A 19,491-nucleotide genomic window follows, 5' to 3' on the forward strand; every position below is an offset into this window, starting at 1 on the left:
CGATGGATTTTAACTGCTGCCTGCCAGTCTTTTGGGAATTCCCCCATGGGATGTAAAGTAGCAATTACAAAGGAATAAATTTGTTCCACATTAAAGATATTTTCAGCTGCCTTGGAAGATCATTTAGAAATTTTTGAAAATGTTTCCATCATACTGGACAAGCTATTATTTACGCCATCGGAGGGAGGATGCCACCCAAAGTTAGTACAGGAGTATGGAATATAGTACTTTGGGTTGGTACTCTATTGAGGTAATATATCCTGAAAGTGGTGGAGAGAGAAGCTGGGAGTCCTGTCGTTTATCATTTTGAATTTTATTTTTATGTTGAGCAGTTTTACCTTGAAATCCTAGTATTTATAATTTTATTACTGTTGCCTAAGAATTAAACAACAGAATGTATACACATTTTATATTTTGGTAAGTTCTTCTAATACCCCAAACTTCTTCAGCTTATGATCTGACAACACAACATGGTCCTCAGAAAATTAGTGCCGTATTCTGAGGGTGGCAGAGCGTTCGTGCTCAGTGATCATGTTAGGTCCTTCAGGCCAAGGTCAGAGCATCAGGGAGCAACAACGGCCCTGATTTCACTGGGGGAAGGTCTCTGCCATCGCACCAAGCTGTATAATAACCACTTCTCTCCTTTGCCCTCTCTGTTAACCTTAGCTATTTTAAGTAATAATGCAAATCTTTACACAAAAATACTTCAAATGAAGGCCACCAAAACTGCATTTAACACATACAGCTCTGCTGGGACCAGCATGGACAATGGATATGATAAGTGCATCACTCTTGAGTTGTTCTCAGCTGACCTACTCAGGAGTCCCCACTCAGAGGGTGGTAGCTTACAGTGACCTGGGTCCTCTGTGGAAGAGATTCAGTTATTGGGGCTTCAATCAACAACAGATGCTTTGCTAATTATTCTCATGAATGCCAGAAATAGGTTTTCCAGGTAGGGCAGTTGACCCAGTGGTTAAGATGCCCACATCTCCCGCATTAGAGTGCCCGGTCCACCTCTGCTTCCAATTCTAGCTTCCTGCTAGTGCACACCCTCGGGTCAGCAGGTACTGGCTCACTGTTTGGGTTCCTGCTATCCACACGGGAGACCCTGATGGTGTTCCTGGTTCCTACCTTCACCCTGGAAGTGAAGGCACTGCAGGCATTTGGAGGTGAACCAGTAGACAGAATACCTTCCTCTTTCTCTCTCCCCCTCCCTCCCTCCCTCACTGTCTTTGCCTACATTTCTTTTTTTTTTTTTTTTTTTTTTTGACAGGCAGAGTGGACAGTGAGAGAGAGACAGAGAGAAAGGTCTTCCTTTTGCCGTTGGTTCACCCTCCAATGGCCGCTGCGGCTGGTGTACCGCGCTGATCCGATGGCAGGACCCAGGTGCTTCTCCTGGTCTCCCATGCAGGTGCAGGGCCCAAGCACTTGGGCCATCCTCCACTGCACTCCCTGGCCACAGCAGAGAGCTGTTGCCTGGAAGAGGGGCAACCGGGACAGGATCGGTGCCCTGACCGGGACTAGAACCCGGTGTGCCGGCGCCACAAGGCGGAGGATTAGCCTAGTGAGCCGCGGTGCCGGCCTGCCTACATTTCAATTAAATAAAATAAATATTTTAAAATGGATTTTCACTAGTAAAACTCATGGTTTGTTCAACCAGACTAAGGGTGTCAGAAATGGGTTCCACTGATTTTTCAAGATATGAGGGTACTTGAAAAAGTTCAGGGAAAAAAATAGAGTTAAAGATGCTTATTTTGGTGGAAAAATAATTTTGAAGTCCATGAATAGGTTTTTTCTAACAGCCATTTTCCATGAATCTTTGAAGGTCCTTCATATGTGGTTTGGTGAAAATATTTTAGATAGGTAGGTTACACTCTCTCCTTTGAATAAAGAAGGTACAGGGGGGCCCGCGCCGTGGCACGGTGGGTTAATCCTCTGCCTGCAGCACTGGCATCCCATATGGTTGCTGGTTCTAGTCCCAGTTGTTCCTCTTCTGGTCCAGCTCTCTGCTTTGGCCTGGGAGGGCAGTGGAGGATGGCCCAGGAGCTTGCGCCCCTGTGCCCGCGTGGGAGACCAGGAGGAAGCTCCTGGCTCCTGGCTTCAGATAGGTGTAGCTCGGGCCATTGAGGCCATTTGGGGAGTGGACTAGTGGAGGGAAGACCTTTCTCTCTGTCTCTCTCTCTCTCTATCTGTAATTCTCCCTGTCAAATAAATACATAAATAATCTTTAAAAAAAAGAAAGTACAGGAATGTCTGAGCCCTATAATATGCATCAGGAGGGATTTTTACCTTTTCTCATTCCAGACATGGGCATTGGAAGACACCTATTTGCATAGAGCCACCTCTAGAAACATCTGCAGAATGCTTACTTTGGAATACTGTATATCCTACTCCACTGACGCTTTCTCGCAAAGTGGTGACTGCAGCACCTAACAAAATGGAGATGTGGGATTTCATCAAATTTGCACAGCAGGTAGTATGTCTGCTTTGTCCCTGCCAGCCAATAAATAGGGTCTTTAAATAACAATAGTAAAAATCACATTTGGGAGGAAATGTCCAGAAGAAACAGTACTTTGAACAGCTTCCCTCTCCATGTCTACTCTGACCTATTCCCATTTAGAATATCCAAAACTGTGAAACAGAAGGACAGAAAAGATGTGAGACAGACTTATACCACAGAGGATATATTGGCACTTTACTAAAAAGAAAGCTGTAGAAGTCAAATCAGTCAATCAACTAATATTTATTGAGTGCCTGCTAGGTATCCAGATCCATGACACTAGAAGATATCAGAAATTGACATTTCAAATATCACATAAAATAAATCTCCAATCTCATAAGAAACAGTAAGCCAACTGAAGACTGCCATCTACACAGGAAGGTTCGGTACCTGAGGGTTACTAGAACACTGTTATTTATTATTCCATCTTTTCTTAAGGCAGAAATATTACATCTACCTGTCATATAGGGCCTCAACCAACAGTCATGATTTATTGTCTATATACTGGGTTATAGCTCCAAAGGGAGAAGAAAATTGTAGAACAAAGTAGTAAGAGTATAAGAAGTAACATGAATTAAGACTCATTTGTCTTGAAATTGTGCCTCTTCCCCATTACACTGGTATGCTAAAAAAAATAGTTTTGTGGTACATATACATCAAAGGTCAAGTTCACATGTTGACTAAAGTCCTGAACAACCAACAAATTCATTTGTACTTCTTTTTTGAAGCTTTGTAGGAGCCTCAGTTCCTATATTCATCAGGATTTCTTAGTATATAAGAAATGTAAGGGGTACATTAAGAAAGCGATAACTCACATGAAACATGTTCTTGTTTGGGGCAGAGGTGGCATGCATAATAGATAGAAACAGTCTAGGCTGTCTAGAAGAATTGAGTTTAAATTATTTTTCATGGAACACTAGCTACGCACTAGGCCCTATTCTAAATGTTTGAAGATATTAATCCTTACAATACTACTACAAGGTAGGTTACTATGTTATCTCCAATTACATGTAAGGAAACCAGAGCACACCACAGTCAAGTAACATGCCAGAGGACAGTAGCTAGCAAATGTCAGGAGCCAGATTTTTTTTTAAGATTTGTTTACTGGGGCTGACACAGTGGCATAGAGGGTAAAGCTGCTGTCTGCAGTGCTGGCATCCCATATGGGTACCAGTTTGAGTCCTGGCTGTTCTACTTCTGATCCAGCCCTCTGTCTCTGCTATGGCCAGGGAAAGCAGTAGAAGATGGCCCAAATCCCTGGGCCCCTGCACTCACAGGGGAGACCTGGAAGAAGCTCCTGGCTTCGGATGGGCACAGATCCAGCCATTGCAGCCATCTGGGGAGTAAACAAGAGGTGGAAGATCTCTCACTCTTTCTCTTTCTCTCTCTCTCTCTCTCTCTCTCTGCCTCTCTGAAACTCTCTAACTTATTTATTTGGAAGGCAGAGTTACAGAGAGAGTGGAAAATACACACAGAGAGGTCTTTCATTCACTGTTTCATTCTTCAAATGCTTGTACCAGCTGGGACTGGGCCAGGCTAAAGCTAGGAGCCTGAAACTCCAACTGGGTATCTCATGTAGGGTATCTCACTTGGCCCACCTTCCACTGCCTTCCCAGGCACATTTGTCTGGAGCTAATGTGGGACTCAAATAGGATGCTCATATGGGATGCCAGCATCTCAGGTTGTGGCTTAACCTTCTGCACCACAATGCTGACCCCAGAAGCCAGAATTTGAATCTAGGGTGTTTGGCTCCAGAATCCACTCTTTTAACCAAGACATCCACTCTGAGAATTTAACCGATGTTAACATGACAAAGTATATACCATACCGTAGGAAGCATTCAATATATTTTAAACCTCTTTCCCTTCTTTAGAAATCAATTTTACAAGGTACAGATACTCAAATAATAGATAGCCTTCTGTTAAGCAAACAGACCATTTAGTTCCAAACAATTTAGTAATGATATCATAGGCACAATTTACTAATGATCTCATAGGGACAATTTACTAATGATTGCATCAGCCAAAGACATCAGCAAATATGTTATCAGCAGCTCTTCTCTCTCTGTCCATCCATCTCTATCTGTCTATCCATCTACCCACTTGTCCCTGTCTGCCTCTATTTTTGACTCCCCACCCCCGACACACACACACATTCTCCCTCTGTTCCTCTCTCACTACTTCCTCTCTCCTTCTCACTCATTTTATCCCCACAAGAAGGATTTGTGTAGTCGGGAGATACGTGGGCTCTGTTCTCCACTGTCATTACCAATCTCCTCCAAAAATCCCTTCCATCTAAACTTTCTTTTTTTTAATCTTCTTTTTCAAAGATGTATTTATTTATTTGAAAGTCAGAGTTACACAGAGAGAGGAGAGGTAGAGAACGAGAGGTCTTCCAACCTCCGGTTCACTCCCTAATTGGCCACAACGGCTGGAGCAGCACCGATCCGAAGCCATGAACCAGGAGCTTCTTCCAGGTCTCCCATGTGGGTGCAGGGGCCCAAGCACTTGGCCCATTTTCTACTGCTTCCCCAGGCCATAGCAGAGAGCTGGATCAGAAGTGGAGCAGCCAGGACTTGAACCAGTGCCCATATGGGATGCCAGCACTGCAGGCGGCAGTTTACCTGCTAAGCCACAGTGCAGGCCCCTCACCTAAACTTTCATTCTACCAAAAATAGATTGTTAAGACACAGCCTATGGGGCCAGGACTGTGGTGTAGTAGGTTAAGCCAACACCTGTGGAGCCAGCATCCTATATGGGGGCTAGTTTGTATCTAGGCTGCTCCTCATTCAGTACAGCTCTCTGCTTATGGCCTGGGAAAGCAGTGGAAGATAGCCCAATTGTTTGGATCCCTGCACTCATGTGGGAGACCTGGAAGAAGCTCCTGGCTCCTGGATTCAGGTCAGCTCAGTTCCGGCCATTGCAGTCATTTGGGGAGTGAACCAGCAGATAGAAGACCTCTCTCTCTGTTTCTCCCTCCACCTGTCTGTAATTCTGTCTCTAAAATACATTATAAATCTTTTTAAAAAAGAGTCTAAATGTATATTTCAGCTAGGATATCTACAAATGGTCGAAATCATTTAAATAATATGCCCAGGGATTTTACTCCTGTACTCCAAGTAGACTTATGTTTCACAGTTCTAATATGATCAGAGAGTTATATTTTAACAGTTCATGTTGATTCAGTATAGTAGCATTACATCTATGAGTAGAAATTTTCTCCATAGAACATGGGGCACAGAGTTAATCTATTAAATATGGGTCTTGCATACCACGCCCAGGGTGGCAGGCTGACCTGCTGGTATGTTGTGATGACCCTCATCCTGAGCTGAAGAAAAAGGTTTTCACCAGGGATGTATGGCTCACTTATGTCCTAGGATTTCTGGTTCGTCAAAAGCAGTTTATCTGCAGCTGCCATCCCTTCTCATCCTGATTAGTGTAAAAGCCTACCACCTGGTCCCTCCACTTCCACTTTTGGCCTCCTGCAGTCCAATCTTAATACAGAAGATAAAATTTTTTAATAGAGGTCATTATAATTACAGAAATATACCTGAGAAGAGTGAAACCATGCATCTACACAAACACTTGTATGTGAATATATACAGAAGCATTATTGATAATAGTGAAAAGATAGAAACAATACAAAATCCATCCACTGGTGGAGACATAAACTGGCATGGGTGACCAATGGCATCTTCTTCCGCAATAAAAAGAATAAAGCACTCAGCCAGGATAAATGTGGGTTAACCTTGAAAACATGATACAATGTGGGCTAACCTTGAAAACATGATACAATGTGGGCTAACCTTGAAAACATGATACAATGTGGGCTAACCTTGAAAACATCACGTTCGGTAAAAAAAGTCAGTCCCAGAGAGCCATACATTGTACTCATTTATGCAGGATGTCTAGAATACTCAAGCTCACAGAAGAAAGGAATGGATCAGTGCTTTCCAGGAACAGGAGGAAAAGGGAGTAGAGATCCACTGCTAGCAGGTATGGGGTTCCTTTTTGGGGTGATGAGAATGTTCTGCACTTGGTGGTAACATTGAATGACTATGAAGACCACTGAATTGTATTCTTTTGAAGATGAATTTTATAGGATGTGAATTGTATGTGATAAAGTTGTGATTTAAAAACAACACATAGAAGTCAGCTTATGCTCCTTTTTTGTTCAAACAATCCAATGGCTCCTTCAGTCAAAAGACCAGAATCCAGGCTATGAGGCTGCGAGGTCAGTGGCAAAACACCTAGTGTGTTCTAGATACTTGGAGGCCAGTAAGGCTGAGCCTAGAGCCATCAGAGGAAGCAGCATGTAATAGGCCTGGAGGGATATGCAAGGGACGGATCTCAGCCAGCTCTGAAGCCTCCATGAGAATGTCCTAAGGTCAGCTAAGGGAAATGGGAAAGCCCTGCAGGAGTAGAAGCAGGATGTGATAAGGCTACCTGTGCAGGTGACCACTCTGAACACTTGTGATGAATGAATTAGAGACATCTGAGAGTAGAAGCTGGGGGCGTTGCCAGAAGGCTGCTGTAATGGTCTATTCAATGAGAGCTGAGTGCTCAGACCATGGTGGAATCACTGTGAGGCAGCATAAAAATGGATTGATTTGGCATATATGTAAGAACTAATATTTCTTAAACTGTAAGTTATGGATTAGATGGTGATCTTATGGAGATTTAAAGATGGTAGTAATTACGTGATGATATGGAATATGTTACTGTGTATAACCTACATTTCTCAGGGGCAGCCATGAGTCTACCATGTCAACATTCTTATTCATGAGTCAGACCCACCAAGGTGGATGGCAATGCTAGCCCGGGATGTGCCTTAGTCTCCTAAATGCTGGCTAAGCCTAGTCCTAGCCTTCTTTCCAATCACGCTGACTACTATCTCTGAGATGCTAGCTAGCAATATTTATTCAAACTATAATAAGCCATCAATTAGCCTCTGTTAGCATTGACTATTGCTGTGTAATAAGTCATCCTAAAGCTTAGTGGCTTAACAATACAATACATTCTTCTCATGACTCTCCAATCTAGGCTGAGCTAAAATGGGTTGTACATGTTCTGCTCCACAGAGTGTCTGTGGGACCAGAATATCTAAGAGGGCTTCTTCATGTGAGTGTCTAGCATCTCACTTGAGATGGCTGGAAATGTTGGGGTGAGGGAAGCAAGCATATCTCTTCCCACTTTGTCTCTCCATGAGGCAAGCTTGGGTATGGTAGTCTCAAGTAGTGATATATATTATACAACAATTTGTTGCCAAGAGGGAGAAAGGCCTAGAATGCCACTTCTGCCATACTCTACTGGCCAGAGCCAATAAAAAGGCCAGTCCACTTAAAGAGAGGGAATGAGGGGCCAGGGCTGTGGCATGGTGGGCTAACCCTCCCCATGAGGTGCTGGTATCCCACATTGGTGCTGGTTTCCTGGTTTGTGTCCTGGCTCCTACTCTTCTGATATAGTTCTCTTCTATGGCCTGGGAAAACAGTAGAAGTTGGCCCAACTTCTTGGGCCCTGAACCAGTGTGGGAGACCAGGAAAAAGCCCCTGGTTCCTAATTTTGGATCTACCCAGCTCTGGCAGTTGCAGCCATTTAGGGAGTGAGCCAGCAGATGGAAGCCCCCCCCCCTCTCTAACTCTACTCCTCAAAGAGATTAAAAAAAGAGAGAAGGAATGAAATATCTTCCTCTTGATAAGGCAAGAAAAAGAATGTGCGAGAGGGACGGAGTTGATGGCATCCATCTTTAGTAGCAATACCCAGAGAGCAATCTCTAGGAACAACAGGGCTGTCCCTGCAGTACTCACTTCATTTTCAAGAAAAATGAGATCTGCCCAAACTCAAAGATAAAAAGAATATCAGTGATAAAATGTAGAAACAGTAGCCAGGAGTGCAGCATTTCAGAATGGCATTAAAAAAAAATTTTAGGTGGAATTGGACTGCAGCACACCCTTGTCGTTGGGAAGTTCTTTGCTATTGGGAGAACCCCTTATGTGGCCCAAATAGCAAAGCAGGCTGGGTCACTTCTCACAGTGAGTTTTTCTGCCTCTCCGTATTGCCTGTGAAGGCCCAATTAACCGAGGATGGTCACAGCCAAGGACATCCTGTGTAGGCTGCTCACGTTGGCTTTGGGCCCAGACCGGAATCTGAGGAGAGAGGAGGCATTGTCCTGTTCATACGGGTATTAGGTATGTAAGACTATACTCATACATTAATGAGTTAAACAAAAAAAAATTCACATTTAGCTCCCTGTGTCTTTTTTTAAAAAATATTTATTTTATTTATTTGAAAGACAGAATTATAGAGAGAGGTAAAGAGAGAGAGAGCAAGGTCTTCCATCTGCTGGTTCACTCCCCAAATGACTGCAATGGCTGGAGCTGAACTGACCTGAAGCCAGGAACCAGGAACTTCTTCCAGGTCTCCCACATGCGTGGAGAGACCCAAGTACTTGGGCCAACCTCCACTGCTGCTTTCCTAGGCACATTAGCAGGGAATTGGATTGGAAGTAGAGCATCAGCGACTTGAACTGCCACCCTTCTGGGATGCTGGCACTGCAGGCCAGGGCTTTAGCCCACTGTGTCACAGGGCCAGCCCCCTTCCTTGTATCTATTTTTCATAACTCTATCATTAGTAGGATGCAATGGAATGCATTCAAGAATACAGAGATTCAGGTCTAGGCCACACATTTACAAAATTGACAATTTGTGGCAGTATGAAGTCACATCAATTACACTACCCCTGCCCCAGGCTGGAATGATATTCAAATCTTCATTAAATGGCTCTTTAAATAAACAAGCAATGTGCTTTTTCATTAAGCTCTTAATAATCTTAGCTGGAATAGAATTTAGCTTGAAGAAATCACTAAAAGAAGCTATAACAAAACAAGAACAATCCCTCCACCCATTCGGTGGCTAGCTCCCTCATCAACTTTTCCTACCTAACACAGAAAAGCACAAGCTGTCAGTATTTATTGCGCTGTTAAAATTCTAAGGTAATGGTAAGGGCATTTTCTCATAATGAAATCTATTACAAAATATGGATAATAGGGAAACTGCTAACTAGCCACAAACTAAAACCAACAGGAGATAGGGCATTTCTTACATGTGGCCGCAACCCTAGAGACAAAAATTCTCATGACATAGCATCCTCTGTACCAATGCTGAAAGAAAGATAATTTCTCTTTCCATTAACAAATCCTGCACAATAAATTCTGGAACCCATTTAACAAGAACTGGGTTTTATAAATGGGCTTTGTAGAAAACAGAAAAAACTCCCTCAGGGTGATTGTGGAAAAGAGAAGAGTGTAACATCAGTCAGGAGGAGCAAAGAGATGTCAAGACAAAATAAGACAAGAAAAACAATAAGAAACTAGCAGAGGGGAAAAAGGATGAGCACACAACAAAGGGGAAGGTTGGAGGAAAATCGTCAGGTCAGGACTCACAAGTGTGTTCAGTTAAACTAGATTTGTTTCCCAGAGCAAACATATTCCTAATTATTCTTCATGTTGCTATATTTCCTAAGAGTGTATCAAGGACAGATCTCAAAGGTGGTCTTTCAATAATACTACTTACACCAAAGCATAGATTATAATTGGGGCCAGCAGCAATAGGGCAGTTAGTTTTATTCCATTGCATTTTTATTAATAACCAACATTACATGGGTTCTTCCAGTATATATGCTGGGGAGTGGGCTCAAAAACACACACCCTCTTGCATATTTCATTTTTTGAAAGACACGGCAAAAGAGAGAAAGAGACAGATGAACAGAGATCTCCATCCACTAGTTCTACCCAAATGCCTACAAAAACTGGACCTGGCCAGGCCAGAGTCTAACTTTGGAACTCAATCCAGGTCTCCCATAATAGTGGCAGGGACTCAAATATTTGAGCCATCATCTGTTGCAGCCCAGGGCAATTAGCAGAAAATTGGAATCAGGGGCAGAGTCAGGCCTCAAAGTCAATTGCTCCAATATGGGATGTCAGCATTCCAAGAGTCATCTTAACATTTTACCCATTGCCCATCTTTTCTCTTTTTCTTATCTCTTTCTCTCTCTCTCTGTGTGTGTGTGTGTGTGCGTGTGCATGTGTGGTGGTGGTTGTGGTTTTGAAACTTGATGTTTCAAAATTTCCATTGGAATTCTCTAGAAGTACACATTCATGGGCTGTAGCTTTGTCAACTGTGCATTTGTAGATAGGAGGTGGGTCCAGGTATCTCTGACGGTGCTGAGCTCCAGAGATCATTCTGGTGTATCACAAGGTCTGAGAATCACTGACACAGTGCAAACACTCGAACACAGATCAAATACTTTGTGTCTAAGTTGTGGCTCTGAACTAATGGCTTTAAGTAATAGCGAGGGCATCTTAGGTAATTCAGTACCCATTCTGTGAAACTTAACAATACTTAAAGTGCTTAAAACTGTGACATATTCACGTTCATCCTTTAATAAATTATAACACATCTTTTATAGCTTTCTATACCTATCATTCGACTACTCTGATCTCCAGCACCATTTGAAGTTAAAAAGATGAAACATCATTTTTTTGAGAGTTTTAACAAAACAATACCATGATGCATATAATAATTTGCTATTGAGGAAAAAGTTCAGTCCACACATTAGGTGAATCAACTTTTTCATTGTTATATATCAATGTCAAGTGAGCAACATGAATCTATTTGAAAAGAAGAGTAATAATGTTACTCTGAAGAAAAGGCACCCCACACTGTGCTGCATAACATTACTAAAAAAATGTAACATTGATCTTGCAAAATGGTTGTGCAGAGATGCAATAAAGAGTCCTCTTTCAACTTTGTAAAACATTCTAAATTCTAAATGATTGTCATTAGATAGACAAATGTAACAAAGTGCTCTATTGAGGATTTAAACTACAATTTTTTATGCTCTATTGAGAGAGACATTACAGAATTACATTGAAATCCTTGAGAAAAACATTGAGAAGGGTGATAATACAGGTCCCCATAGTCATTAAGCTAACTTCCTTCTGAATCAATTGTCTGGGAAATGGGTACAGTTATTTACAAAAAATAAAATAAAAGCTCCCCAACCTCTCAGGATATATTCTAAGAGCAGAGAGGGAACATAGCAGCAAGGGGTGGAATGAGTTGGATAGGAGGAACCATGACCTTGGGAAAACAAGTGAAGGACAACTTTCTGAGCTCTGAGAAAGTTGTCCACATTCAAAAGTCAACACTGGCAAAGCACCCTAGGCCAGTGTGGAGATATGAATTAGCAGCATCTGTCAGAGCAGAGACCATGATTGTGTAAACAACCACCCAACTGGGCAGCCATAAGCAAGTGACAGCATTAGCGACCTGAAGAGAATTTGGTCTTGCCTCTTGCAATGGAAACTGAACTGACTTCTCAGCTCCCATTCTAAATGGACAGGCCCTCAGGTTTCACAGAAATTTAATGAGAGGGAGTATCTACAGAATGAAGATACTTTCCCTCTCAAGTAAATTGTAATTTGTTTTTAGAAGTCATGGAAGAGCTAAAATCCAGATAGCCTCATCTAAAAGTAAAGTTCTCAGCCAAAGTCAATCTTCAAAACTAAAGCTATTGTGTTAGAAATGGAAAAGATACCTTAGGACTGATCATTTATCAGCAGACCCTGGGATGAAAATTCTAGAAGAAGGAAAGAGACATAAAATGCCTGGGAAGGCAATTATTCAACTTACTATTGGATAACTGAAGAATATGCCCCAACCTAGGACCAGGTCAGAGTCAGAAAGCAAGATGAGCCTGAGCATGCAGCAGTGTCATACAGCGGCCCTGGAAGTAGCACCAGGACACCTGGCATATGCTCCTTAGCAGAACAAATGTGCGAGTAAAATGAGATACCAGCCTCTCTAAAGTGAACTGATAGAACTAAAGGTCATGCCGGTTTAGCGATAGAAAGATTATCATGTCTACAGAATGGGTGAATTTAGCTACAAAAACAAATAAATAATAAAACAGGGAGCTTGGCCCCAGTCCTTGGAGAATGTGGGCTTATTGACCAAATAGCAGCACCCATTAAACAGGAATTGAGACCCAGTGGCTGTACCTGGCAGAACATCAACAGCAACTTTAACTGTGTACAATCCACAGGCAAGAGAGACATCAGGTTTTATCCCCCTGGCTCATAAGTATGCTACCGAGAAGGATAAACACATGGGCCTCCCAGAGTGATGAAGAGACCCTCTCTTGGATGCTGCCTGAGAACTGGAGATGGTCCTGCTTCAGCTGCAGCTCTTCCCGCCACACTTGCACAACAACAACAACAACTGTAAGAAAAGTGAACAGCATCTCCTCCTGCCCACTGGACTCAACAGTCCCTGGTGGGGCAGCAGCAGTGACAATGATACTGACAATAGGAGAAACGGCTGCCTGTAGCACTTGCCCTCCACGTCCTCCATCCACTATGGAGACATGGAGAAGACAGAGTTGGAGGCACAGCATGAATCAGGACAGAGTAGCTCCAGATGTAGCTCCCACTTTGACAGCCTATCCCTGCAAGAAGATGGGCAGATCATGCTTCATACGGAAATACACACAAGTAGGGGCCATAGCTCTCAGTGAGAAGAAGCTGTAGAAGAAGAGGAAGAAGTTGAGGCTTTGAAGAAGTGGGCTAACAGGATACTGGATTGGTCCAGGAGACTTGAAAACATTCCCACGCAAGGAGTTTTCAGGCACTCTAAATGTTCTGCATCTTTAAGCACGAGGAAAAGAGCTCCATGAAGAAAGGAGGTACTGTCTCCACAGAATTTTTGAAGATGTTCATTCCATCTCTTTTCCTTTCTCATGTTTTACTTTGGGGATGCACATCTATACTGCAAAACAACTGAGCATACCTCCTGCCAGCATCTACTGAGCGAAAGCAAAGCCCTGGATGTGTAACCTGTGAAGTGGTGCATTGTCACAGTCATTTATTGGAACTTGAAACCATTGTAAGCATGACCCAAACTATCACCCTATTTTTACATGTCCACTGCCAGTATCTCTCAAATTCAGTATTCTATTTCACCTAACCTTATTTCCTTTTTGGCCTATAAGATACTTTGGAATTCCCTGACAGAGTTTAATCTTGTTTAGAAATTTGCAAGGGCTTCTTTTTTGCAAATGCCACCAGACTATAATTTTGTCAACAATGCTGTTATCTCCTGTTAATAATACAGACTTACACCTGAATCATTCATGGTAGAATTTTACTCTTGCAATGTAACTACCATCTCTAGCTTAAAACAAGTTCAAGTTAACAAATCATAGAAAAGCTTGGTTGGAGGCCAGTGCCGTGGCTCACTTGGTTAAAATCCTCCACCTGTGGCACCGGCATCCCATATGGGCGCCGAGTTCTAGTCCCGGTTGCTTATCTTCCAGGCCAGCTCTCTGCTGTGACCCGGGAAGGCAGTGGAGGATGGCCCAGGTGCTTGGGCCCTGCACCTGTATGGGAGACCAGGAGGAAGCGCCTGGCTCCTGGCTTTGGATCAGCGCAGTGCACCGGCCGTGGCGGCCATTTGGGGGGTGAACCAACGGAAAAGGAAGACCTTTCTCTCTGTCTCTCTCTCTCACACTGTCTATCTGTCAAATAAAAAATAATTAAAAAAGAAAAGTTTGGTTGGTCAGTTTTTCTTTCCTATTTCCTTGCAAGACAAAGGTAAACTTCCCTAAGCTTATATTTATAGCTATAACAAAGAAACAAAAAGAAGAAAAAAAAGCCACACACACACACCCCTTAGGAAATACAAAATTCATTTAAACCAGGAGAGAGGGAGAGAGAGATAGCCTCTCTGATAAGAGGAGTGAGGTAACACTCACTAAACTGGGGTAAGTAATAGAACAGGAGCCCCATAAATAAAATTTGAGTTGAAACTAGATCTGCTCACCTCATGCTAATTTTTCTATTTGGTATAGACATATAGACTTAGAAAATAGGAGTTTGCTAATCTCTCTCTCTTAATCTGGAGGGAAAAAAATCACTGGTGATGTTGATTATGACCTCCCATGAAGGTGAACATAAATGGCTCAACAAGACAGCAGCCATTCTTTTGCAGTATTAGGAAGCCAGGCTAATACAGATTGGTACTTGTGAAGTGTGGTATACCTACTCAGAGTAGGCCATCAAGCTTCTGTCGATCACATACCAACATGGGAAGCACCAGAGTGTTACAAGAGCACCCAGTTACAATCATCAGAGTTTTCCTTGTTGGGCAAGAAAAGGTGTGATAGATTTTTGATTCAGTTAAACTCATTAAATTTTGATGTACCAAGCAGAACCAACTGTATAACATGCATTTCCAACATGGAAGAATGACAAGAGAGTATAATGTGGGTGAATGCTAAGTAGTATAGCCAATTACTGGGCAGAAATTACAAGGAAGTATTACCCAAAGAAAATGTAAGATGATTAAGGCTGCTTCAAATGGCTAGTAGAAAACTGAATTCACGAGGCCAGCGCCATGGCTCACTTGGTTAATCCTCCTATGGCGCCGGCATCCCATATGGGCATCAGGTTCTAGTCCCGGTTGCTCCTCTTCCAGTCCAGCTCTCTGGCAGTGGAAGATGGCTGAAGTGCTTGGGCCCCTGCACCGGCATGGGAGACCAGGAAGGAGTTCCTGGCTCTTGGCTTCAGATCAGCGCAGCGCCAGCCATGGCAGCCATTTGGGGGGTGAACCAACGGAAGGAAGACCTTTCTGTCTGTTTCTCACTGTCTAACTCTAATCTGTCAAATAAAAAAAAAGAAAAAGAAAGCCTGATTGCACTGAATGTCACACTAGCTATTCTTTAAAAAAAAAAAAAGAAAGAAAGAAAATTGAATTCACTGATAATGTACATTTCCATGAACTTTAAAAATTATTTTTATTTGAAAGAGATATTAGCCAGCGCCGCAGCTCACTAGGCTAATCCTCCGCCTTGCGGCGCTGGCACACCGGGTTCTAGTCCCGGTCGGGGCACCGATCCTGTCCCGGTTGCCCCTCTTCCAGGCCAGCTCTCTGCCGTGGCCAGGGAGTGCAGTGGAGGATGGCCCAAGTGCTTGGGCCCTGCACCCCATGGGAGACCAGGATAAGCATCTGGCTCCTGCCATCGGATCAGCGCGGTGCGCCAGCCACAGCGCGCCTACCGCGGCGGCCATTGGAGGGTGAACCAACGGCAAAAGGAAGACCTTTCTCTCTGTCTCTCTCTCACTGTCCACTCTGCCTGTCAAAAAAAAAAAAAAAAAAAAGAGATATTGACTGATTTTCTATCTGCTGGTTCACTCCCCAAATGCCTGCAAGAGCAAGGGCTGGAGCAGACTGAAACCAAGAGTGAACTCCATCCAGATCTCCCACATGGGTGATGGGGGCCCAAGCACCTCAGCCGTCACCTGCCACTTTGCAAGGTGCAGTGTCAGGAAGTTGTATAAGAAACAGAGTAGGTGGGAATCAAACTGGCACTGCAATACAGGATGCAGGTACTGCTAGCAGTGGCTTAACTCACTGTACTCTTTGAAGGTCCCTCATATATTTGTCTAAGATGATTAGCTGGGTAAAGAGGACAGTTGGGGTAGTACCATGGAAATAGATATTAACCAACATAGTCATAATTGGCAAATGTTATACAACGATTTAATTCTCTAGATAGAAGACAAGCAAGTGATAAGAAAATTGTCTATGAAACCTCTGAGGCACATCTATCAGCAAAAGTGGCTGGAATTGAGGGATCTGGAAATGAGAGCAGAGTGAAGATACATCATGGCCGTGGCTTCACCAAAAGGTTTAGAGTATGACTGAGTCTGATACAGCCACGTGTGTATGTGCTGACTAGCAAGAAATCCAGCCAATAGCTAGGGTACAACTTATCACCATAACTGGTCCTGGGGGTGGTGGCATATGTCATCTCATAAATCTTTCAGCATTGTAATACATTTTCATTTTAATCATTTTAACACCCCTAAAATTCTGTCCTGCACATTTAATTTGTATTTGTTAGGTTTGCAAGCTGGAGATGTGGACAGGTGATGGTAGATAATCCCATTTATTGAAGATGTCTCATTCAGGGGCAGATAACTAGGAACCCCTTTTTTCTCCACATTTCGCTCAAGGTCCCCAAACCATCCATCTATACGGTTAAGTGTTTTATGCACATTAATGCTATAAAGTTACTAATAGCCTTTTTTAGGATAATTCCCTTCTTCCCTAAGAAAACAAAGCATTTCTCTACTTCTGCTCTTTCATTCAGCAGCATAAAATGTGTCCCTGTGTCCCTGTGACATGCCACAGAATACTGAAATAATGGCCAGGGGAAGACATAGCAGATGGTATGCATATGGCTTTGGGATCAACTTTCAGCAATGGTCACTTTTCTTTTTTAAGCTTTTCAAAATGTGTTTAGTTATCAAAAAAAAAAAAAAAAAACTTAAGGGATAATTTCCCCAAATAAATGGAGTCTCCCTTGAACTTAATTAGCTAAAATGCTATTCAGATTAACATGGGTTTTCTTCAGAATTGATCCAAGAAGGCAAATTATGTCATAAACAATCTTACACCCTATGATTGCTTGGCCCCGATATCAACAAAGTCATTATGGGAAACACTCAGAATGTTTCATCAGCAGTCAAAAGTCACAAACCCGTGTCCTAAATACATGGTAGCAATAAAGAGCCCTGCTTTGTTTACCATGGATGGTTCACTCAGGCTATCCAGATGTGACTTAATACTGATTGCTAGAATAGCAAATAGCACAACATGCTCTAAGACTTGAAGCAGCATAGACTGTGTTAGTACAATAATAGAAACAGAGCGTGGCGTTATCAACAAGTTTGCCTACTATGCTGCAAATGCTGTGAAAAGATCTATATTTACTACGTTACCACTCTATAGATATTCTGGGGAGTTATATTTACAAACCAGATGACACAGGGAATCTAAGAAAATATTCCTCTCAAGTGACATCATAATCATGAAACGAAATTGTTCACTACTTGGAAAGACAGAATCATAACCATGCCATTTCAATACTCTAAGCATTTTCTGCGCTGTAATATATATTAATATTTTAAGTGCCTTCTTAGTCTGGTCAGTGCAAAGTAGTCATCTCATAAATCCTTCAGCATTGCAATACATTTCACTTTAATTATTTTAACATCCGCAAAATTCTATCCTGTACATTTATTTTCACTTGTGAACCCTTAAAAAGACATTGAAAACACCTGTTTATACTTGAACAATCTTACTTTCTAGCAGTGTTCCAATGTCAGTCCATTCTGAAGCTCAGGTTATGTGCACATGCTCTGCTTTCTTCAGGATTCTATCATGAAAATACATGTCAGGTGCCCTTGTTCACTGCTGTACACACAAGCAGGTAACTGTTCTAGATTGAAGGTTCTGGGTCTGACCTACTTATGGATGCTTTCCTATTGATTTGAATGCAGGCTCTGCTGAATATAAAAAGAATTATTGTAAAAGAATATAATTCCAAGAACTTGGACAATTACTTAGAATTACTGCTGATTTCACTGAAAGAACTAAGCCTCAGAAGTGGAATGCATTTGTCCCCATATAAGGTTGATTAATGCATCCCTTAGGGTCTTTAAAATGCAAAGGAAACTGTATGCAAAGAATGAGTGGATGGAGCTAATTTACTCTACATAAGAAAACAGAGTGAATTTAGTTTTGCACTTAAGAAGGAAGGGGCAAAAGTGAGAAAAAATATTGGCTGAGCTATGTGCAGGAAGATGTTTTAAGAAGAGTGTTATCTGATATGCTATGATATAAATGTAGTCTTCCCCTCAAGTGTAAACAAAATCTGTTCCAAATATATAAGAAGTGTAGGAGTACATGTACATGCAAGTGTGTATGAGTTAGATAAGTAATGTCTGAAAACGGATTATGCCAAGATTTGGCATTTGGGAAATTCTTAAAAAATGTTAGATCTTACTATAGTTCTTATTAATAGTTACCATTTACAAGCTTGGATAGAGAAAGAGACAAAACATTATTATGAACTCACCAGTCCTTTTAAAATGATTTTTTAAGAAAATATGAAATAATAGAAAAAAAGTAGCTCTTGATAAACTAGGGTGAAATATTTACTATAGGTAAGAACAAAATAAAATTCTAAATTTCCTAGTTGGTAGTTAATAAACAGAAACACAATAGTTTTGCTTTTTTAATAATTTTTAAAAATCTACATATATATGTTTGTATATATATGTATATATTTTTGTACACAGAAAAACATCCCCAGCACAAAATCCTGTGACTTTATTGTGTAGATTGATGAATTAAGAGTCACTAATTAATGTGCAGAGCCATTTTGTAAGTATAGTTTGTTTTTACATTGTCATTTTGCTATAAAGAGAAGTCTAAATGATATTAAATCATAAGTTCAAAGGCTTTTATTTAGGGATACAAGTTAACAGAGACTAGAAATGCTATTTTCTCTTACAGTATTAACAGAAAGAAATATCTTAGAAAATCTTAAGGAATGGTTTCACTAATATACTCATTATAATATTATTTACTTTTTTCATGAATATTTCTGGGCATTACATACCAATCTATCTCCTTAGTAAGCAAAACAACTTCACCAAGGATCCTGCAAACTACATTATATGTATATAGTTGTGCACTGCAAAATAATTTTCTAGGCAGCAAAGGACAAAATATATGACAGTGATTCCAAAGGAATATATTTCTTAGTGACACTGTGGCCACCTTGGTATTTGTCAGTACACTCTATGTTTACACAATGAAGACATTGCCTAATAACTGCTTAACAATACTGAGAATATAGAGCCTTCAATGACAATACATGACACTAGTACCATAGTGCATAATTGTTGAAAGTTTCAAATATACATTTTCTCAAGAAGCAAAAATTTTAAAGTGCAATTTTTGGGTGAGGATGTGAAACATTCACACATACTACAAACAAGGTTGAATGAACAGAATAGAAGAATAAAATGGAGGTATTCAAGATGACTAAGAATATGATTTTAATTACATGTATGTACTACTT

At 41.5% G+C, this 19,491-nt stretch overlaps 1 protein-coding gene and 1 pseudogene across 1 annotated transcript in view; one reads left to right on the forward strand and one right to left on the reverse strand.

Moving 5' to 3' along the window:
- HS6ST3 (heparan sulfate 6-O-sulfotransferase 3) overlaps positions 1–19,491 on the reverse strand; it is a 799,545-nt gene that overhangs the window by 343,970 nt on the left and 436,084 nt on the right. The gene's annotated exons all lie outside the window — the stretch shown is intronic.
- Positions 12,724–13,366, forward strand: LOC133762538 (BCL2/adenovirus E1B 19 kDa protein-interacting protein 3-like; annotated as a pseudogene).

Source organism: Lepus europaeus, chromosome 6 (genome assembly GCF_033115175.1).
Source record: "Lepus europaeus isolate LE1 chromosome 6, mLepTim1.pri, whole genome shotgun sequence".
NCBI lineage: Eukaryota > Metazoa > Chordata > Mammalia > Lagomorpha > Leporidae > Lepus > Lepus europaeus.